This window comes from Acomys russatus, chromosome 8 (assembly GCF_903995435.1).
Source record: "Acomys russatus chromosome 8, mAcoRus1.1, whole genome shotgun sequence".
Taxonomy (NCBI): Eukaryota; Metazoa; Chordata; class Mammalia; order Rodentia; family Muridae; genus Acomys; species Acomys russatus.
Window position 1 is genome coordinate 72,780,412 of NC_067144.1, and position 23,423 is coordinate 72,803,834.

General features: G+C 50.7%; 1 protein-coding gene and 1 long non-coding RNA gene across 3 annotated transcripts in view; both read right to left on the reverse strand.

The window, feature by feature from the left end:
- Hlcs (holocarboxylase synthetase) overlaps positions 1 to 23,423 on the reverse strand; it is a 142,859-nt gene that overhangs the window by 60,620 nt on the left and 58,816 nt on the right. The gene's annotated exons all lie outside the window — the stretch shown is intronic.
- LOC127192930 (uncharacterized) lies at positions 10,621 to 11,203 on the reverse strand. 2 transcript variants are annotated; one of them, XR_007831077.1, is made up of 3 exons: positions 11,106 to 11,203; positions 10,954 to 11,029; positions 10,621 to 10,839 (listed from the first exon to the last, which is right to left on the reverse strand). It is a non-coding gene; the product is annotated as an uncharacterized LOC127192930 (long non-coding RNA). The 2 variants fall into 2 exon arrangements; XR_007831078.1 differs by having other exon boundaries at positions 10,878 to 11,029.

Below are 23,423 nucleotides of genomic sequence, written 5' to 3' on the forward strand. Positions count from 1 at the left end.
ACAGCAGACTAGGGGGGAGAAGGGATTGTTCCTGGTGGGTCAGGCAGGGCTCTGACATTTCCAAATGTATCTCCAGGACCTAGAGAATTAAGTTTCAGTCATTTAAAGCCACGCCCTAGAGCAGCGGCCATTATAAACCACTAACAATCACCCTACCTAAGTCTCAAACTCCTTGGGCTGTAGCTCAGGGGTGGAACTTTTGCATATGACTAAGTTTCTGAGCTTAGCCCCAGCTCCCAAACAGAACTGATAGGCTAATCAATAATACATATATTCCTTTAGTTTGATACTAAAATTAGTTACTGTCTCTTAATCAATCTTGAGTTTGGTTTGGTTCTAGTGCCTGTGTGTGCACATGTGAGTTTGATTGTATGCACACACCACGTGCACACACACACACACACACACACACACACACACACACAGAGTTCTGATTTTTACTTTGCTTCATTCATCCTTCCTTTTTGAAGTCCAATACACGAGGTAGATTCACTTCTACCAGGAAGGCCCCAAGCTGTCCCCCAGTCTGAGTACCCTGGGCAGCCACAAGCAGGGTCAGCCCCACTGGAGGACCATGGATCCTGACTGTCCCTCTGCCATCTGATGTCACACTGGCAATGCAACAGCCTCTAAACTGTGGTGTCTGGGTAGCAAATAGCAAGTCAGGAGCTACTGAGTAAAAAATCCAGTCAGATCTGGAACTTTCACAAGGACAGGAGAAAAGAGAGGATGTAAAGTGAGGGCACCACTGGGGGTGTAAGGTGAGGGGTAAACAGAGGAGGGGTACACTGGGGGTGTAAAGTGAGGGGTATACTGAGGAATTTAAGGTGATGATACCACTGGGGGTGTAAGGTGAGAGCACCACTGAGGAGTGTAAGGTGAGGGCACCACTGGGGGTGTAAGGTGAGGACACCACTGGGGGCTTAAGGGGAGGACACCACTGTGGGTATAAGGTGAGGGAGGGCACACTGGGGTTATAAGGTGAGGGGCACACTGGGGGTGTAAGGTGAGGGCACACTGGGGGGTGTAAGGTGAGGGGCACACTGGGGGTGTAAGGTGAGGGCACACTGGGGGTGTAAAGTGAGGGCACACTGGGGGTGTAAGGTGAGGGTCCGACTCTCCAAACAACCAGAGAAGAAACACCTGGAGCTGGAGGGGCTTTTCCACCTAATGGCTGGAATAAGAGACGCACATGATTTGTAAAAAAAGAAAAAGAAAAAAAAAAAGAAAAATGCGGGACTGCACCAGCCTCACAGCAACTGATTTTAATACAAGAACAACAAAACGAGACCCCAGCAAGCCCTGCAGTTCTGCACTAGCCTGCCTGCTTTGTGGGCTCAGACCAGCCTACATGGATGTTTTCAGGCACTACCTAATCTGAAATTGCTTCTTCGGCTCACAGAAGGAGATGCTCACACTCTGAGCATTCTCTCTCTTACAGGCCTCACAGAGACACCTGCATGGCAGGAGCAGCTTCTCTGGTGGCCACCTGTCAGGATCCGGTGTCAGGTTTCCTTCCAAATCATCCCCTCTACTTACACCATGCTAGTGACTTTTCTCTTTTTCTCTTTTTCTAAGTATATTGAAGGTCTATGCCACACATCAGTTTTAACTCCTGACAAACAAATAAAGCAACGCTAATACAGGATCGGTAAAAATCCAGAATAAAAACAATTTACTAAAATGTAGGTGGAAAAAGTACATTCATAATCAAGCCTGTCTCCAAGGAGGGGAGGCAGGCACTGCTCCCTGGAGCCTCACAGTGGCCCTGATGAAGTCAGTAAGATGAAGGCCAAGGCTGAGGCCGAGGCCGAGGCATGAAAGAGGAAGTTGCTGAGCATGAGATGAAAGGAGGGAAGATGCAGAGGAAGTGATGGATTCAGTGCCTAGGTAAAAAGGCCCCCAAAACACAGCAAGAGCTTGGATGTGGTCCAGCAGCCACGGTTATCTCCGTGGTGCCTGGCAACGGTAGGCATCTCAGGAGATGCTGAGGATAAACGTGAGGGTTGCAGGGGTGCCGGGAGGCAGTGGGGCTTCTCTGAGGTAGAGATGAGCAGCTGGGGGGGACTTGACAGCCCAGTGATGTGGACTTAACAGGAGGACTGAGCGGAGCTGCCCGCAGTACGCCCACTGATGGCATTTGTCCGGTAGGACTCAGTCAAAGCCTTTTCCTCTCAGGTGGTCACCTTTCGCTGAGCCTGGGAACAGATCAGAAGAACTGGTATCCCGGGGCCCCCTGCCCTCCTTGTGGGGTACTTTCCTGTCTTTCAGACAGCACAAATGCACAATGGCATTCCCACACACCCTGCAGGTGAGGATCTGGGGGTGTGTTCCTGTAGGCTTTGAAGACCCTCTCCTGCCGTGCTGTTCAGCTGTCTTACGTCTGGTCCCCAGCGTGACAGACAAGCTAGAGCACCCAGGGCCTGGCCACATGCTTCCTGGGTGCTGTGCACAGGCGCAGGCACAGTGGGGATCTGTCTTAGGGCCTTGGCTGCAAGCGAAGCTCTCGAGATCGGCAGTTCCAGTGGGGACGTCTCCTTCCTAGGAAGTGGCCACTTCAGAGCTGTGAACCAGGAGTTCTTCCCAAAGCCAGCACAGAGTCAGCACCGCATGGTCCCGTCTCCAAGCACTTGCAGTAAAACCCACTCTTCCGGGGGCTGTCCTAACTAGCGTGCCCACGAAGGGTCCGTGTGAGCTGACCTCCAACTCACGATGCACAGCAATGTTCTTAGCCGAGCACTTGCTGGAGTGGCTGCATCCACAGATGACCCATGCCCCGAGCCAGCTCACTCACCACGAGTGAGTGCAATATACAGCAGCATTGCTCCCGGTTCACCAACCGGAAAGCTTGCCTGTCCTCAATGAATGCCAGCAACAGACGCAGGCTGGCCACGCTGCCTCCCAGACAGGGCGGGAAGGGACATGGCCTTGAGGAGCCCGTGGAGCAACTCAACGTGCACACTCAGCTACTGAGCTGGAGGACAGTGAGAGCTGGCAGAGCAGGAAGCTCCCTCCTGGAGCCCCTCCTGGTCACCCCACCATCTGCTCCTTTACGGCTCTCGGCCTTTTTTTTTAATACCTCAAAGTCTGCGGCATCTCCTACCTCCCTCCATGTTCTGAGAACCAGAGGAGAGGATTTTAGCTTTTCGTGTGTGCGTGTGTGGGGTGGGGAGAGGGTGTTAGTTCACAGAGCCACACATTCAGAGGGGACTGAGTGAGAGGACGCAGCAGCACAGGGCACAGGACAACAGGTGGAGTCTCAGCAGCAGGACTGAACCGCTGCTGTTATTCTCATGCGTATCTCTGGTGTTCAAAACCTGCACACAAAAGCTTGAGCAGAGAGTGACTGGATGGGCAAAGGGGCGATTTCTTTACTTCCTGTGATTGAGGTGAAGGAGCTGGAACTATGGTGGGCTTCCTTGTGTCATTTCAGCTCACCTGACCCACTGACTGACACATGTCAGAGAATCCTGGAAATGTAAAAGAAATCTCCCGCAACACCCTGCCTTTCCCTCCTTCTTCCTTTTTGCCCAAAAGGTTAATGGCAGATTCAGCAGCTTTTCCTGACCGTGATAGATAGCATAACGCTGCATTTTCACTGACAGTAAAGACAACTCACATTAGAAGAGACCCTTCTACCCATGGGGTTAATTTTTTAAGTGGATAAGCAATTAAAGGTGCCAAGCAGATTAAAATTGATCCCCTGCATGAAAGTTGTGATCAATAAGAAAGACCATCTGTAAATTTGATTGCATAAATCCCTTTTACCTAAGCTGACCATAAGCACAATCTCCGGGATCGTGCCTTTCATCTCCCCGAGAAAGAAAAATGTAATAAAGGTCACAGCCTTCACAAAATGGCAGAATGTCTGTTCAAAAACTCAAAGCCACCCTTGGGAGACAAGTGTGCCACGATGAGCTTATGACCAAAAACTGTATGATTAAAAACAAAAACAAAACAAACAAAACAATAGTAGTTAAGTTCCCAAACATGAAACACTACAGGAAGTACTTCACAAATATGGCTTGCTGCCTCTAACTGGTTCCAACTCGCCCCGTACTGGTTTTCATGTCCGGTCACTTTACATAGCATACTTATACCTTCTTGGTGTGGGCACAGCTCGGGCACCACGTCTCTCTGCTCGGGGCCTGGGAGGTGCACACTCAGGTTCAGATTTCCGCCCACCCGTATCACACTGCTCGGGTGCAATTGCTAACTGTGAGCAGCTTGTCTACAGGTCCATTCTAAATGCTGGCATGTGACAGCCGTTCACGTCCTGACAGGTAAGCATGGCCGACAGCACTGATGTTTATTATCTATTATATAGATACTGTAGACACAGGACCCAACAAAGCCTCTACAGCTTTGACTTGCCACCATAGTGGAAGGAAAGGAAACAGGCGTGTCCCTGGGCCTAAAGACTCTTAGGGCTCTTTAGATCCTGAAGGTCATGCAGGAACTGACGCTGGGCACGCGCCCTCGGTAAAAAGACTAGCAGACGAGTGACAGGCCTGCAGGGAGATGTGTCACTCCAGGACTGAGTCAACTCAGCTCCTTGGCCTGAATCATAGCTGGGAGAATATCACACCTGAGAAACTTGACAAAATATCCAGTGAAGATCCTACCGCTGTGAGGGTTCCCTGACATGTGTCAGTCAGTGGGTCAGGTGAGCATGAAATGACACAAGGAAGCCCGCCATAGCTCCAGCTCCTTCACCTCAATCACAGCTGGCGAGGATTCCCATGGCCACACAAGACCAGCACATGCCAGGCATGGTCCTGCACACCTCACAGCCACTGCTCGTTGGCTGCTATAGTGACGTTCATGTTGCCACTGCTTTACAGAGGGAGAAATAAGCCATGAGGTGGTGAAGTGACTTGCCCATGGCCACACAGCTAGTCCCAGACAGGAAGAAGGCCATCCCTGCTCACTGTCTTCCTTCAGATGCGATTGTGAAGTTACTTTCTTTCACTAACAAATGCGCATTATGCCAGTCTGAGAGTGCCCGAAATGTGTCCATGAAGGCAGCTAACAGAGGCAGCCCCTGCTGAGTCTTGACCCTTGTAAGGGCTAAGAGGGAGCCTCAGATCCACAGCCTCCCTAGCACTCACTTCCAGCCCCACTATCTGGCTGACCCGATAAGAACCAATGAGTTCAAGCTGATGCAGACCCCTCGTGGCAGAGGAATCGCGGTGGCAGGGGGCTGGTTGCTCACGTGCATCCACAGCCAAGAAGCAGAGTGCGGACAGGAAGCAGGACTTCGCTGTAAACCTCGAGGCCTGATCTCAGTGGACCACATCCTCCAGGGAGTCCCCCCTCATACAGGGTCCACGGCCTTCCCAAACAGCGCCACCAGCTCTAGACCTAGTTCTGACACGTGTGGCATTGGGAGGCGCACCACACTCGAACCGCAGCTTTAGAAGGCATCCACACAGATGTCGGCATGCTGACTCTACCTGGAGGTTCCGGTATTGTCTATTAGGTACTTTTCTGTTGCCAGGATAAACCGCACGGTCAAAAGCAACTTGTGGAAGGAGGCGTTTATTGGGGCTTATGGTTCCAGAAGGTCAGGGTAACCATGACAGGAAAGCACCGTAGTAGGTAGGCATGGTAGTAGGGGCACGGAGCTGAGAGCAGAGGTCTTCCACCACAAAGCAGAGACAGAGAACTGAAAATGCTGTGAGGTATAAACTCTCCAAAGCGCACCTCCAGTGCAAGGCCACTCCCCCGACCCCCAGCCTCTCCGAGCTTCCCCAGCAAAGCCACTGCCCCCAGCCTCCCCAAACAATGCCACCCACTGGGGACCAAGTGTTCAAATGCCCGAGCCTAGGCGGACATTCCCCATTCAAGGCTGCAAACCAGCAAAGGAGGAGGAGAAAGATGGGAAACGCTTCATGTGAACAGAAGAGGGGAGGCAGCTGGGGACAGGGCAGGACAAACAAAGGAGACACTGCCAAGCTCGGGATTGGACCGCTGCCTGTGACCAGTCAGCTCACACACACCACATGAGCTTTGCTGACCTCTCCCAGGCTGAGGAGGGTGTGGGAGTACCTGGGACAATCTCATGCTCTGAGGCCACAGGATTCTAAGAGTGGAAGTGAACCGTTTTCTCTATTGTAAGGGTGGTGTGACCGCGTATCAGAGAAGGTTATGGAGCCGGTGTCCCAGCCAGGGGACTGAGAAAGGCACCCAGCATGTGAGGGACCTTGTTGAGAGACATAAACAGGCACGTGACCAACATCCAGGAAACAAATGTGGGAGGAGTCAGCCCCGGCTGGGGGGGGTCAGCCCCGGCTTGGGGGGGTCAGCCCCGGCTGGAGGAGTCAGCCCCGGCTGGGGGGGGGGGTCAGCCCCGGCTGTGGGGGGTCATCCCCGGCTGAGGGGGTCAGCCCCGGCTTGGGGGGGTCAGCCCCGGCTTGGGGGGTCAGCCCCGGCTAGAGGAGTCAGCCCCGGCTGGGGGGGTTCAGCCCCGGCTGGGGGGGTCAGCCCCAGCTGGGGGGGTTCAGCCCCGGCTGGAGGAGTCAGCCCCGGCTGGGGGTGGGGGGGTCAGCCCCGGCTGGGGGCAAATGTTAGGGGTGGCCAGGAAGCAGCGTCTTATCGTGTGGGTGATCCCGCCGACCGAGGCTGCCGGAAGAGGCCTTCCAGCGGATGCCTCTGAAGCTTCACTCTGAATTCAGATAACAAATGTTTAGGTTGAGAAGTGAGGACACCATCTAAAGAAAGAACAATCAGGAGCCAGGCGGAGCGTCACCAGCCTGTCCTCTGAGGTGTACAGACGAAGGTCGCCGTCCGCCTCACCACGACCACTCCTGGCATTGTAGGCAACGGCCTCTGAGGACTAAACAAAGGGCAACCCGGGTGCCTGGTGCCAGGTGTGGGTAAAGCAGCTCTGTCCGCCCTATGAGAGGTGACAAAGGTTTCTATCCACGGAATGTTAAGAGCTTCGTGGGGCCAACGAGCTTCCCAGAACCCAATGCTCTTCCTCGAGTCCCATGGCAATCAGGCAATCACAAGCATCACCTTTCGGGCTAAAACTCTGATTAAGTCTAAATAACAACTAAAGACTACTTTATGAGCGTAAGATTAGATGCAGAGCAGATGTCGGAGCCGAGTGTGAAGTCACAGCTCCTCCAGCCTTCAGCCCAAGCGGTAATTTTAGCACTCTGCCCCTCTCCAGCCCGTAAAGTCAGGCATAGCTCAGAAGCCGTCCTGATTGCTGGCCCACGCCCAGCCTGGTGCAGAACCCTGGGGACATGCTCTCCCCCTGACCCCCCACAAGGCCTCACTGCCCCTGGCAGGCCACACCCAGGGCTCCGTAATTCCCTGAGTTAATGAACCGGGCATGTCTCCCAGTCCAGGGAAGGATCAAGTGTCCCAGTGATAGGTGCTCTTACTCGCCCTAGATCAGCTGTCCTGGGCAGGCGTGCCAGGGAGGGGCCTCATGAGCCACTTGAAGATGCCGTGTCCTGTGAGAATCAATCAGCACCAGGACAATTTTAGACATGAAAACATTCCCCCAGGGACGTCAGGGGTGGCGCCCTCCTCCTTGTGCGGGCTGCGTGTACTCCAGCCACAACCACAAGGAGATGGTTCTTATTTTCAAAGTTCACCTCGGAGGCACAGTGACCTTTCCCTCTAGCACTCCTGTTCACGTGTCGGGCACCAACTTCCTCAGCAGTGACACATGAACATGCCCATGGCCACTCACACGGCTGAACGCTCACCCACGGTCTGCCTGGCATGGAGAGTCTCCGGGACAGCGCTGAGTGGGTGCCTCCACTGCAGGGCTGTTCTGGAAGGCAGCCCCACTTCTGTGGCTCCCCCAGCCAAGGCAGCCTGCTCTCCCCCGGCCCACCCCAGACAGGAGCTGGAAGGCGTTACTTCAGACTGCACTCCACTCTCGCTTTGCCCACAGGTGTGGGGAAAACCTGGTGTGATTTTTTTTTTAAGGCAGCAGGTGTCAAGGTAGGGTCTGAGTTTCTCTCTCACGCAGCTGGAACTGGACCAAAACCGTGTGGTGAACGGCAATGAACACATGAGCGTGACGCTGCGACCCTTAGTGCTGCCGCTTGACCTGCCTGTTACAGAAGGCTATTTATAAGGCCTTCTCAACGCGTCTGAACACCAGAGCCTCGTGCTATGCTAGCCTTTATCAGGCTCCTTTAAGAAACCTCAACAAAGAGGCGACTCAAAATCCTCTAACTACACAACGCCTCTTAAGTTCAGACATTTGAAAATACAATACAGGTGCTGGAGAGATGGCTCAGAGGTTAAGGGCACTGACTGTTCTTCCAAAGGTCCTGAGTTCAATTCCCAGCAACCACATGGTGGCTCACAGCCATCTGTAATGTGATCTGGTGCCCTCTTCTGGCCTACAGGTGTACATGCAGGCAGATACTGTATACATTAAATAAATAAATAAATCTTTAAAAAAAAGAAAAGAAAAGAAAGTTACATCTTGACCACATGCGTGCCAAGAACAACTAATAAATAAAATAACAATCTGGTTAAGTGAGAAGTCCTTGCCCAACTCTTTAATGTCAAGCTCACAAAAATATCAGCAGGAATATAAAGATTACACCTCTTGCCTTGGACAGTATGAGGAAAAAAAGCCAGTGGTCCAAGGCAAAGAGTTAGTACAGTGTGATTTTGGAGACTTGGGCAGGATGGCTACAATCACAAAAATAATGTCAAGTTAAACAGTGGAGGCCACACTCGGCTTGGTGGGCCAGGGCAACACGGCTCTTATCTTGCAAGAAATGACAGCAATGGGGGAGGGGCGGGAAGTGGTCACACACAGGTTCCCTGAGCAATGGGGGAGGGGCGGGAAGGGGTCACACACAGGTTCCCTGAGCAGTCCTTGGAGAGCAGCCCCCTAAGCAACTGCTGCTTCCAGCTCTTTTTTTATCCCCTTTTCAAATAACAGGAGTCCAGGCTAGTTTTAAAGTCAGAGAGCATTTACAGTACCTGGCAGCCTTTCTGTTCCAGTCTTGGTGAACTTGGGGAGAGGTCTAACTTTGAAGAAGTGAAGCAAGGTAGCCCTTCTCCCTGACCCTGGGCCCGGAGCAGCCTCCACCCTGCAGGAAGGGACCCGAAGTGCTTAGCAACTGGGAGCTGCCTTTTTTTTTTTTTTTTTTTTTTTTTCCTGTAGTGGACACACAGACTCAGCGTCCGCACCCCAACATGCAGACCGTTAATGCCTAGTGTTAGAAGGTGTCATGGAGCTAACAATATCAGACAGGCTCATTCAAAATGACCTAGCCCCTACATCCAACAGTGAGCACTCTTTTGAGACAAGAAGGGAGCGATGAGGGGAAAGGCTATCCGCAAAGTGAGGCAATTGACCTAAGAGATGCGGCTACCAGACCGGGATGCCCAGAGCCAGGAGATGCGGGAGGAACAAAGACCAGCTCCTCGCTCAGAGCCGCCGAAAGCTCAGCCCTGCCACACCTGGTCTTTGACTCTGGCCTCCAGAATTGCTGAGGGGATTACTGTGGTGACTGTATATGGCAGCCCCAAGAACAGCAGATACACAGGTGCACGCCTGTCATCTCCAGGCAGCAAAGGTGCATCACTCGGGCAGTTTCAGTGAGCATGCTCCTGTGCCGGCGTAGCACTACATCAAATGGGGCTCAGAGGGGTGACACTGCTCTTCCCATGAGACCGTGGGGCAGCATCATCGTGCCTGCTTTCAGAACTACATCTGGGAGTCTTCAAATTCCGCTGACAGATGGCATGGCTATCAGACACCAAAGCCAATACTCGAATACGGCCGATGAAACAAACAGCACACCGAAGACAGAACCAATGATGACATCCCACTAAGACAGTACCAGCTCACCAGCTAAGCCCTACGTGTGTGTTTGTCTCTTCAGATAGGCGGACACCTCGAAGCCGCGTGCCGTCTGCGGGAACTGACATATGTGTTTTCCACCTCAGCAACATTAAGAAGCAGAACCCGAGAGGACTGCATGGCACAGCCCATTATTTCAAAGGACAAGTTCTAAAGCAAACACTGGCACCCCTGGGTGCCAGGCTGCCAGATTGTGAGTGGTACACTCGTAACTTGTTGCCACGACTCTGGAAACACTTTCCAGCAGGAGGGAGGAGGCACACACACACAAACCTCAGTAAGACCTTCCCCTCGTGGGAAGGCTAAGGATGTGTCTCAACTAGCCCATCTTCAGAAAAAGCAAGCATGACTTTATTCAGAAATTCCTAAGATCTCAGGAAGTTATTTATCTTAGAATTTCATTGCTAATTTTTACAAGCTCATAGACCAGAGATCTCTGTATTATCTAACATTTATATATAGTTTAGGGCAAAACTTATTAGCCCTGAGCTCTACTTCTCTATAGAAAATGTGAGTAGATATTTTAAACACTTAGTCTACTTTACAGTTGAAGGAATGTTGCCTCTGTGACATCTCAGAGGAAAACCACGGAAGTGTCTAGTAGTAGATTTACTGAAGAGATTCCGTGCTCTGACCTTCCAAGCACTTAAAGTGCTCAAACAGGAACTATCTCTGCCAAGGTCTGACTATGTGATGTCCCTCACAGGCCCACGTGTGTAAGCATTTGGTGCCCAGCCGGTGGCGCTGTTTGGAGAGGATGTGTAACCTGTGCTGGAGGAAGTGTCACTGGGGTGGATCCAACCTCACCGTGCTCCATTTCTGCATCCTGACTGCTGACTCAGTGTGACCAGCTTCCTCACCCCTGCTATCACCTGGGTCACCTACAGCTGTGCCTCACCCCTGCCATCACCTGGGTCACCTACAGCTGTGCCTCACCCCTGCCATCACCTGGGTCACCTACAGCTGTGCCTCACCCCTGCCATCACCTGGGTCACCTACAGCTGTGCCTCACCCCTGCCGGCACCTGGGTCACCTACAGCTGTGCCTCACCCCTGCCGTCACCTGGGTCACCTACAGCTGTGCCTCACTCCTGCCGTCACCTGGGTCACCTACAGCTGTGCCTCACCCCTGCCGTCACCTGGGTCACCTACAGCTGTGCCTCACCCCTGCCGTCACCTGGGTCACCCACAGCTGTGCCTCACCCCTGCCATCACCTGGGTCACCTAAAGCTGTGCCTCACCCCTGCCGTCACCTGGGTCACCTACAGCTGTGCCTCACCCCTGCCGTCACCTGGGTCACCTACAGCTGTGCCTCACCCCTGCCATCACCTAGGTCACCTACAGCTGTGCCTCACTCCTGCCATCACCTGGCTACCTACAGCTGTGCCTTACCCCTGCCATCACCTGAGTTACCTACAGCTGTGCCTCACCCCTGCCATCACCTGGGTCATCTACAGCTGTGCCTTCCCAGCCATGATGGCCTGGGTAACTTAGACTAGGATCTGAAGCAAGCCCTCCCTCCCTCAGGTGGCATTTTGTCAGATATTTGGTCACAACAACTAGGAAAGTAAAAGATACACCATCTCATGCTTTAAAATCACCATTTATTCCTGGCATGCCACCATGGTAAAGATAGCAAGGACTGTAAGGTAATCCTCATAGGTTATGAAGGGGGCATCGGGCTAAACTAAAGTTGCTTTTAGGCTAAATTTGTAATCTTCATAAGAAAAATTATTAGGAATTTGATTCTTTTGACAGAGGAATAGGGAAATGATGCAAAAAGGAACTGGGGCGGATGAACTTTACAGAACGCAGACTACCTCCCACTTTACAATTATACATAACATTAACTTACATTTTAAGATGACAGGGCCTTGCTATGTGTCCCTGGCTGGCCTGGAACTCACTCTATAGACCAGGTTGGCCTGGAACTCAAAGAGATCTGCCTGCCTCTGCCTCCTGAGTGCTGGAATTATTGGCATGTGCCACCATGCCAGGCCTTGAATTTGGTTTAGTTTAGTTTTGTTTTTGAGACAGGGTTTGTGTGTGCAGCCTTGGCTGTCCTAGACTTGCATTATAGACCAGGCTGGCCTCCAACTCACAGAGATCTGCCTATCTCTGCCTCCCTGAGTGCTGGGATTATAGTGGCCTGGCTGCCTTGAATTTTTTAAGTAAACATATCCTGTATAAAAATGCTGTCCGTCAGTAATGCCCCTCTGGCATAGATGGCATCGTGGCAAATGTAGACATGGTCTAGCAATGCGTCCTCTAACACTTAACACACAGAAGTGCCAAGATGGCGGCACTACTCCAGGGGAAAATGTCATGGGTAGATTCACGCCGGCGCATGCTTTGTAAAATCCACAGGGAACGCACACCAACGCAACAATAATGCACGTACTAACAACGCGTCAGCGGAGGCTCTTAAGCATAAAGGCCCCACAGCAGAGGAGCAGCTGTGGGAGTGGAGGGAGAAGGGGGGAGCCCATGCAAGCCCCCTGCTTCTAAGGAGGCTGGACAATGGCTCAGAGGCTAAGGGTACCTACTGCTCCTGCAGAAGACCGGAGTTTGGTTCACAGCCCCCACATGAGGCAGCTCACACTTTCCTGAAACTCCAGTTCCAGGGGATCTGATGCCTTTGGCCTCCTCAAGGAACCTACATGCCAACAAACACATCCACACACAGAGACACGTGATTAAAAATAAGAAATAAATCTAAAAAGACTCCTCTAAGAAATGAACCCTACTAACTAAATAAATAAGTCATCCTTCCCCCTTTTTAAAGATTTCGATATTTCACTCTGGTCTGCAGAGAACACTACGCAGCAGGAAACACAGGAGCCCATTTCCAAGGCTTTGCCTCTGTTTGTGCACAGTTTCCATCGTAGTGGAGACGCCAGGCACTGTTTCAGGAATGCACATGGAGCACACCTAGCCTGGGCCCTTTCCGTTTTCTCCTTGTATTGGGCTGGCAGCCTGCTCTGCCTAAGAAAACACAACACTAGATGTATTCAAATAAAAGCAAGAATGAGGGTGGATTTTAATCCCACAGAGAGAAACCCTATCGATTGGGCCCATAAGGAAAGATGTAGTCGCTAGGTGCTCCCTAATTACGGCTGCTCTGGTGGGCAGCGTGCTGGCGAAGCAGATGTGGGAGACCATTAAAGCCGGGCTCCAACATCTGTTTACAATTTCAAGGCAATTGTAAATACAGCAGAGAAGGTCAATTGGGCCAATTAAGACCGATGTGCAACCCAGCACTCTGCGTTTCATTCCAAGCTCACACAGACTTGACTCTTTCTGCTTGTACCTCATGCGAAAAAGAAAAAAAAATTAACACAGGAAATGAGCCTAATAACAGCTTTTGTCCTTTTTGATGGTGATGTTTTTTAAAAAAATGGCGGCAAACTCTGTGTTCACAGCCATTAATGTGCACCCTGGGCTTCCCAAAGCCCGTGCTCTCGCCCTCTTGTGCCACAGCTGCCTCTCCGCTCCCTTCCAGGGGCTGGTAAGAGGCGCAGAGAGGTAAGGAATGACAGATGCTCCCTTTTAAATGGGAACAGGGACACCAGCACCAAGGCACAACTCCACAAACATTTTAAGGCAGTGTTGCAAAGAGCAAGACTGCTAGACAGCGTGTTCCCGGTAGAGTGAGGAGGACGCGGTGCCCATGGCGTGACCAGGTCCTCCCTGCGGTGTTTTTGAAGGGTGAGGAACAGGCGTGGTGGATGTCCTGCCCTCAGGTCAGAATGACGGCCACTAAGGGATGTTTTGCACTGGTTTTGGTAGTGGGGGCCTCTATAGTCTTCTCTTTGGGGAAAAGGGGGAAAGGACAGTTGGGCAGACTTGGGTTCAAGTTCTGCATCGTCTGGTCAAGTGGCCGCAAAGCCTGTTTGCTCATCTGCAAAATGGGAGTGCTGCCATCTTCCAAAGCTCTGAAACTCAGTACACAGTAGGCACTCAATAAACGCTGGCCTCTCTGGGTTTGAAATACATTTGACACTTAATAAAGGCTGGGTTCCTCTGTCCTCTTCTGAGGTCTCCAGGCCTTCATAACCCCAGGGGCCTGGACCTGTGATCCCAGCCATGGCGGCCCGTTCTCATGAATGTTGCTTCTACTTAACTTCTGGGATAGGTCTGTCCAGGCTCTGGTGATGTCATTTACTCTTACCTGCTTTGGTTTTGGTTAAGTAAAATCTGAGCTGATGACAGTGTGAGGCCCTAAAAGAGGAGCCCTAGGCAGCTCTAGGGCAACACAGATGGTGAAGGAAAGTCAATATAGCCTATAGTGAGAAAGTTTCTTTCTTTTTCTTTCTTTCTTTCTTTCTTTCTTTCTTCTTCTTCTTCTTCTTTTTTTTTTTTTTTTTTCTTATGTCTTCTTTTGGCACTTCAACCTTGAGGCCCAGCCCTTCGGGTCTCAGCTCAAATAAAGAGTCCCCTGTCTAAACAACTGGTAAATCTGAGAGCAAACAGCTCAACTCCATGTGGTTCTGCCCCCAGTGTCAAACTTGGCACCATCCGGTCAACCTTCCAGAGAGATCTGCAAGGGCCATTCCAAGAACAGCGCTTGCAAGGTTTGTAGCCTTTTTCAGAAACACAAAAATCTAACTAATTCACTTGGCTGGTTGTTCCAGCCATTAAGCTTAAACGGATTTTTAACAAATAGTATTTGAAACACCACCACTGCCATGGTAGTAAAAACACTGCAAAAAAAATAAGAGGTCTCCTTTCTCCCGGGTCCACAAAGGAGAAAGTCCTGGTAAACATTCATCTTACTTAAATGCATGTATAAGCCTTCTTAATTATAAAAATTGGGTAAGCTGTATGTATTGTTTTTGGATTGGTTTATGATCTGTAAGAGCTGTGTAACAGATCAAATGAATGTGTAATTATTGGATACAGATGGTGTTTTCTGTATTCTAAATTGTGAATCAACAAACCCACACATACACGTCTCTGTGCTCACTCCATCTTCCTTGGGTTAAATTCCTAAGAACTGAGTTGTTAGGTTCAAATGTGCACACATCTCAAGGTATTTGAAACACAGGGTATGCCAAGGAGGCTAGGTTAAATCTGTATCCACGTACAAGAGTGCCCTCAGCCTGGTGCTTCTGCCCAGGTAATCTGTGTGCACGCTTACCTGTGTGGGCATGTGTGGAGGCCAGAGGCTGACCTTACCTGTGTGGGCATGTGTGGAAGCCAGAGGCTGACCTTACCTGTGTGGGCATGTGTGGAAGCCAGAGGCTGACCTTAGCAGCTCTTTTTCTATCGCTCTCCACCCTGTTTTGTTTTGTTTTCAGACAGGGTCTCTTGCAATTCTACTTTAAACAGGCTGGCGGGCCAGCGCGATCCTGGGATCTATCTGTGCCCTCTCACCTCGAAATTGCTGGGGTTGCAGATGCATGCTGCCACAACCAGCTTCTTATATGGATGCCTGAGATCCAAACTCAAGTCCTTAAGCGTATATAGCAAGAACTTTGCCTTTTAATCTCCAATAATTTAGCACGCAAAAATGTCATTTCCAAAATAAATAAATAAATAAATAAAGTCATTTCCATTTTTATTAATAATGATATTTAGATCTTTGCCACATTTGTACTGGTCACCTGATGCCTTTGAGAAACTGCTCAATTGCTTGACCAACTGTAAAATTATTAACCCTTTGATGATAGCATCCCATGTACTTCCTCCTCCGCCAGTCAACTGAATGCTGGTAGCACGAGCTGACACACAAACCTTACAGCAAGGCGCAGCCCATCAGGCTCTCCAGCCATGCTTCTTTTGGGATCTTTAAGGTTTAAAGAGCTTCCCTTTCGGAGCTAACAGTCTTACACACTGTGCTGACAGCAGTACTGTCCTGGCTTGGTTTCCTACGGATACGCCTTTTGGTGTTTTGAATGTGATGCGTGTGCATCACGTGTTTTGAATGTGATGCGTGTGCATCACGTGTTTTGGTCAAGCATACCCCTGTTCCGCCCCCCCCCCCACGTTTCCTCCCAACTTCAGGTATGGCACTCACTTTAATTGCTGTGATCGAGAGGGCAAAACAGAGTTGAGGAAAGAAAACAGAAACCCCAAAGGAGAAAGAAAGAGGTGAGAAGGCTTCTAAAAATAATATTTGGCAGACACGGGCTAAATGCAAGTCTAATTTGCTTCTTAGTTAATGAAGGAGAAAATGGGGCTGCTGAAGAGAAGGCCCATTCTAGAACTGCAATAATAAAATCCCACCGACGACAATGACAACATTCTTGTTATACATGGAAATCTAACCCTAAGATAATAAGGGATGTATTGCTACAGCAGTACTGAGAATAAATTCCATTTAAGTGATGTTATTCTAACAGTGACCCAGAAAGTGTTGAACTAAAGTCATCTGTTACCTGTCCCAGGTGTGTTCTTCGGGGGATAAAACCCACTTAGAGAACCCCAGGCATCCAGGAACATACATGTGGAGAGAAGTGTTTAGTGTGCAACTGATCAGCCGTTACGTGCTACAGATGGCTGGTGTGTGTTTATACAGAGCTCAGGCACAAATATGCACCGCATGCGCATCAATTTTGCTCTGTCAAAAGGTAAAAAGAGACGATGAAACTTGGCGTATGCTCTCTGGCCATTAGGTTCCGCAGAATGATGGGTGGCCCCTGCTGCGCCAACCCGTGTTCCTCTAAACCGGGGAAGGAAAGGTGCCTCAGGAGTGTCTGGCTGGAAGGAGGCCGGGGAGAGTGAACCCCGGTGTGTGATAAAACTGTCTGGGACCGTCCAGAAAGTCTACTGGGGGACAGGAGTAGAGCTGGCCAGGGCAGAACCAGTAGTGTCCAGCACCATCCTCCTGCCTTCCTGGGTGTGCGTGTAAAAATCTGGCTCTGCTCAGTTCTGACGTGCTTTTCCAGATGGGTACTGGCATTGCAAGTTTCCAGACCCTCATCCTTTCTTTTAAAGTGTGTGTGTGTGTGTGTGTGTGTGTGTGTTTGGTGTGTGTGTGTGTGTGGATGTGTGCAGATGTGCAACTGAGTGTGTTCATGTCTGTGTGTGCATCTGAGTGTGTACGTGTCTACATGTGCATGTACATGTGACTGTGTGTGTACATCTGTGTGTGTGTACATCTGTGTGTGTGTGTGTACGTCCGTGTGCGTGCACACGGGTATGGAGGCAAAGGACAGTCTTGGGGGTCATTCGTCAAGAGCTGCGATGTCCTTCTTTTGAGACGGGGCTCTCACTGCTAACCAGAGGCCACCATACAGCTAGGCTGGTGATCAAGAAGCCCCAGAGGCCCACCTGCCTCCACCTCCCAGGTACAAGTACACACCACCACACCGGCTTGTGTGTGGGTCTGAGATCAAAGTCAGAACCTCACGATCACAGAACAAAACATGTCACTGACTACACTGTCACTCAACCCTTCCCTGTATGTGGGACGGGTCACTTCTGCTTGTTACCCAAGCTAATTTCTGCTTTTGACAACCATGGATGTTCGCTTGCACACTCTTATATAAGTTTCTGACATAAATTAAAGCACATGGAGCTCACGCAGCCGCAGTGTCCTCAGCATGGGCACACACACACCTGTTCAAAGCTACTGGGCTTAGGCTAGTCTCTGGGCCTAGGACTCACATATGAGTTGAATGCTTTTGTTATTTTTTTCTTTGTGCCTAGGTCTCCTCTCCTTAGGATGAGCCTGGTACAGAGTCCGCTCAGGGGTAAAAGTGGGACACTAGAGAAAGACGTGCACTGCGCAGCCTTCCTGTAGCTCTTGGGGGCTGAACCTCTCTATCTCACCAACGTGCTACAAGTGAGTCAGACCTGGACTCACCTTAACTCGCTGTCCATGTTTTCAGCACCCCTTTGTCCTCAGTAAGTGAGAGGGAGGATGGGGAGGTGACTTCTGTGGAGTAGCTTCCCTCTGTGGCCCACTTACCCCTTGAGTATGGGGGTTCTCTTTGGAGGAGAGCTGGGTGCTCAGAGATGTGCACCCCCCCCCCCCCGCTTGGGGAGTTAGGAAGATTTTTCTCACCACATTTCCCATCTTCCCCAAAGCTATTAGGGACAACTTCTTATTTTATAGGTATGGTACGTGATGGTAGTAGGCCAACCTCATTAGTCTGCACAGCAACACAGCACGGCCCACACACTGGGCCAGAGAGGGGCACACTAGCCTGAGACAGCCCTCTTACCCCCATCCCCACCCAAGGTCCCTTCCTCACTGCAGAGTACAGGCCGAGAGGTCCTTGAAGGATCAGGCCCTGTGGCTACCTACTTTTCAAGTCCCTGGAACTGAAGGGCGAACCCACACCAGTGAGAGCTGTCTGTACTCATCAGCTCACCCTGGGCCTCCCGACAAGCTATCACCAGCTCCCCGCGCGCCCTCAACACAGCGCAGCGCATTTACCAGATAACCACTGTCCACAGCCAGAGCCTGGGCCCTGCTGCCTAGTGCCAGCCATTTGCTGCCCGCTGATAGCAGGCCTCTATTTGTCCGGTATGAAGAGACAGCAGCAGGGATGGAGACTCCTTCCTCAGATGGCGTCCCATGCCATGCCTGCACAGCGCCCAGCACACCTCTCCTCTGCAGAGACACCAAAGCTGCCTGAAAAACGGCTCTTGAGCAAAGGCAAGTAATCTGTCTGTACACACACCACCTTGTGCCACCACACACAGCTTCTCTGTCCAGCGCAATTCAAATTCAGAATCTGATAAAAACAAGTAAGTGAACAATCTTTTAAGGCTCCTGAATGTAGATCCATTTGCATTTGTGTGTATGTGTGTGTGCGTGTGTGTGCACAAGCGCATGCCTGTATGCAGGTACATGTGGGCATGAATGCAGATGACAAAGGACAATCTTGGCTGCTATTTGTCAGGCGCCGTCTACTTAGGGTAGTTAAGAGCATGCCGCCAAGCCCAGCCTTCTCACATGGGTTCTGGGGACTGAAGTCAGATCCCTCGGGCTTGTGAGGCAAGCTCTTCACTGGCTGAACCATCTCCTGCACCTCAGCTGCATTCTGATGAGAGCAAGCTGTGGCTTTCGGGAAGAGATGCTCCTGACGCATGCTGCATGGAGATGCATCCATGGAGATGTGTCAGCAGCCAGGGTGCAGACAGCCTTCGCTTAACATCTGGAACCTTCCACGACTGAGCTGCTCAAGAATGCTTGACTTCCGAGATAAGGGCAGAGGAGAGCTATAACGCAGGCACCTCACTTCCTCCAGGGGACAAACTCCACACCAGCTTACCCATCGAAGGCTCTGAGAGATGGCATGGGACGTCATCGTGGGAACATGAACGCCAACGGGCTTGTCTGGGAGGTAAACGTGGACTGTAACGAGAGCCTGGTGTGGCTAGCTGGCATGCTGTGGGGACTGGCCCTGCCAGCTAGGGGACGAAGTGGATTCATTCTCTCTCTCCAGGCTGGCCTTGAACTCACAGAGATCCACCTGCCTCTGCCACCACAGCAGTGGGATTACGGGTGTGTCCACTGTCTACGCACTAGATGACCCCAACACCGAGGCCCACTACTTTCTATGAAACATATTTAAAGCACGCACAAAATAAAACCAATGTAAGAAGCATGTTGTCCTGATGATGGTGATGGCAACTTTAAAATGAAAGATTTCAACTTCTTAGTTGTTTTCAAGCATGTCAGATCGAATCACATGACGTCGGAAAGTTGTAGTAAAGTTTTAAGAATCCTTCAGGGACTGACAAAGTGACCAACTCTAGTGACTACCCACACGTGGGGTGGCTCCCAGCATTTCCTCAAAACTGAAGGGCGTCCTGGTTAGTTTATAGCTGACAAGCTAGCAAAAATAATTACTGATGGGAGAGCAATGCAAATCTTGACATTTTACTTGTAAACATGTCAAAAAACTGATTGGAGCTGCCTTTTTTTTTTTTTTTTAAATCAATTCCTTCCGTTCCTCTGTCTGTGCTACAGAGGGACAACACAAGGCAACCAATAAAAGGAGAAGTAGAATGGAAAATTCAACTTCAAGGAGACGAAGTCACCAGTGTAGAATTGTAGCGATTAAAAAGAGCTTCTGAAAGTGGCCCGCTGATGGTGTGGAAACCGCCAGCGGACAACAGGTTTGGCTAAAACAGCTATTTCAGAAAGATATGCAACTGTCACCAAATGTCACTGTCTCTTATACTCAGAGTTGCATTCTTTGGAAACATTTACGCTTTCGATTAAATTGGTAAGTGTAAGGAGATTTAGGATTTTCAGAACTATTTTGGGGTATACAAAGTCAAAGCTGAGGAGCCTCTGTGGTCATTGCACCCCATTTCTCTCCTGAAACAGACGTCCACTGGCCCCTCCAGGAGGTGGCTAGGGAGGCAGCCCAGGTCAGAAGATGGCCGACACCTACATGGGTACACAGCAGGCCAGCTCTGCGAGTCGGGCAATGGCTCCTCCGAAGCCACCTGAAGAAAGCACCAGTTCCCTCACGTTCAATCAGTGGTGTGAGCAAGCAGGCTGGGAGCTTGGGGGGCTCAAGGCTATCACAGAAATCACAAAGCTGACCTGGCCACGTGCTCAGAGTCCTCTGTGGGCAGTCGTACCCCAGGGGCTCTGCAGGGCCGGTCCTGCCCCTGCCCCGGGGTGCTGCAGAACTGACCAATGCTTGCTTGGTTGTCATGTTGATTAGAATTTGTGTTCAGAGAGGCCTCGCACCCCCTTTGCCTTGTCTCAGCCAGTGAACTCTACTGACCATTCATGGGAGATGGAGCCCACAATTGTCCCAACCAAGAACTTGTTCTCATTTTCGTATGGGAACAAAAAGTTCCTTTTGTACAGTTTTACTAACTAGATGTAACCACGTAAGCCAGGGCCAGACAGGCAGAGCCCACACAAAGCACAAAGTCAAATTCTTACCGCGCACCTCGTGAAGTAGAGGAAGGCTGACACAGAAAGAGGACAGCTATGTGACTCTAGCTGTATCCGATGCCCAGGACAGGCAGGCAAAGCCATAGCCCGGGCTGCCGAGGGATGCATGCGAGGGCATGAAGGCCAAATGCCTATCTGTCCTACTGGTGCGGAACATGAAAGCTGGCTGTAGCAAGAAAATGCTGACAGTCACTGACTTGACCATACGCACACTTTAAATGTCAGAGAGTGTGAGTTATAGTTCAAAGAGGCTGTTTGGAAAATGTAACGGGCCCAACTTGTTTGAAAACCAGGAGGAAGGAGGTGGGGCACCCGCCAGGTTCCCCTCCCATTAGAGTCGCTGTGGAGTCACTGAGCGACCACTGGGCAGGGTGAGAAGGGCTAAGTTCTGAAAGGACAGTCACAATAGACGCAAGGTGACACTTTCCAAAATAGGCTGTCTCCGATTTCAAATAAAAACTAGGGCTTTTATGGGTCAGAAAGCTGTAATGCATTCCACAGCCACAGCGGTCCCTCAAAACCCCTGCAGACCATGCCGGCACACGGAGCAGGCCTTTCTAGGAAGCGCAGCAGCAGGCAACGGAGTTCAGGGAGCACAGCCCACAAAGCAATGAAAAGAAAGCAGCAGGGAGAAAAACCCACAAATGCCCCCACAGCCTCTACAGCACCCAACACCAATAATCACCTAGTTAAGAGGAAACCACATCTAGGGACTGTGTTCTCTCACCTCTGGTTATGAGGCAAGCACAAGCCAGTGCGTGAAATAGCTAATGTGTTCCAAAGTCAGAAATACGGTGCAAAAAAACAAAGGTTTATTAGCATGGAAAATCTCACACAGGCGCTCACACCCCAGACATGGACACCCACATATTCTCACGCCATACATATATGCATGCATGCTCACATGCACGCACGCGCGCACACACACACACACGCACGCACGCACACACACACACACACACGCACTCACCTTTCCCAGGTGCTGTCATTCTTTGACTGGCTTTTATTATACTAGTACATTAACAGAGACAGTGGGCACTAAGAATGCTGCCCTTCCTTGGGTGTTGTCCACCTTGGTTTTTTGAGACAGTCTGACCTGGAACTCACTTTATTAGTCTTGGATGGCTGGCCACCACACCACAGTAAGGATGTCTAACAAGACAGGGGCGTGATGTTGAGGTGGGTGCTATGGCCTACCTTCCCAGGCCTGGAGAAGCATATACTGGCCATACTGCTCATGTGGGCCCTCAGGCACAGGGGAGGGGAGACAGGATGGGGGGGGGGACCCAGAAATTAGCACAGAGGCCAGTGGCTGCCGAGGACAGGGCTGGCCCTGACCCTGACCTAGAATAGTTCCTTGCAGGGTCTCTCACACCACTGACACTCACACAACAACTCAAGGGCTGGTCGTGTGTTAGACGGGATGGGACAGCACAAGTGTGCACATGCACTCTGTACACTGGACACATGGGACCTTAACCGAGCCCCTGATGTGTTCCTGGTGGTCACACGTGGTGCTGGAGCTTACCCCTTCTCTCCAACAGCCCATTATTATTCCTGGCTTTTATCAGGTGAGGAAACAAAGCAGAAAGATCACGCTGTTTCTCCAAGGCCACGTACTTCCCCCAAGGTCAGCCAGTCAGTCAGCGAGGGATCCCCAAACTGGGCACATAGACCAAAATCTGAATGAGTGGGGTGCTGAGACTGGGACAGACCAGAGTGCAGGGCTTGGTTACCTAAGTCTTACGCTAAGAGTCACATTTTAATTCTAGGTACTGTTGGCAGAACCACACTGTGAGGTGCATATGAACCAATCAAGTGACACCTTTAGTTTAATCCTGGAATGAGGAGATGAAGGGGGAAAAAAGACATAAATAAAAAGGCAAAACAATCATTTCTCTCTCAACTGAAATGGGAACACTCAACCTTCTAGAGTGTATCCAATTTAGACACAGCACATCTGTGGATCAATAAACGGTTCCTTCCCAGAGTTAAAACCAATGCAGAGGCAGCTCGGATTGGCCGGCCAACTTCTCACCAGTAGGAGCCACTTACCTACTTTAACATGCTGCTACTTAGAAATTATCACTCAATCAATCGCCATCCACCTGGGTTTATTTTCGCAGAGCGCGTCAATAAAATGAGTGTGAAAACAAGTTAAATGTGTTCTATTCATTTTCTTGATTTCTCACCTCTCCCAATGGTGGATATGTTGACAGAAAAATTACTTCATTTTATTTCCACAGGCATTTATGGAATGCTGACCAGGCTCTGTGCTCAGGCTTGGAGGCACTCTACGACAAAGGGGAGAAACACAGTCCTCCATCCCTGAGGAATACATACATGTCCCCATAGCCTGGATCAAGGCACCCAGAGGAAATGTGAGCCCACAATCTCCCCAGCCCCGCCCACACTCTCTGGCCCCGCCCACACTCTCCCCAGCCCCGCCCACACTCTCTCCGGCCTCGCCCCCTGCACCCCTCCACCCACACCATCAGCCGCTGGCTCCAGCCCTGGGAATGCATTCCCACCAAGGGATAGTTAACGCACTCTTGTTATTTGTTGTTGCTGTTTTTACTAACAGGATTTCCTGTTTCTCCTGCAGCCTCAAACTCGCTGTTAGCTCCAGTATAAAACTGAATTCCTGATCCTCCTGCCTCCACTTTCCAGGCTCTTTGACACGCTCTACCTAACC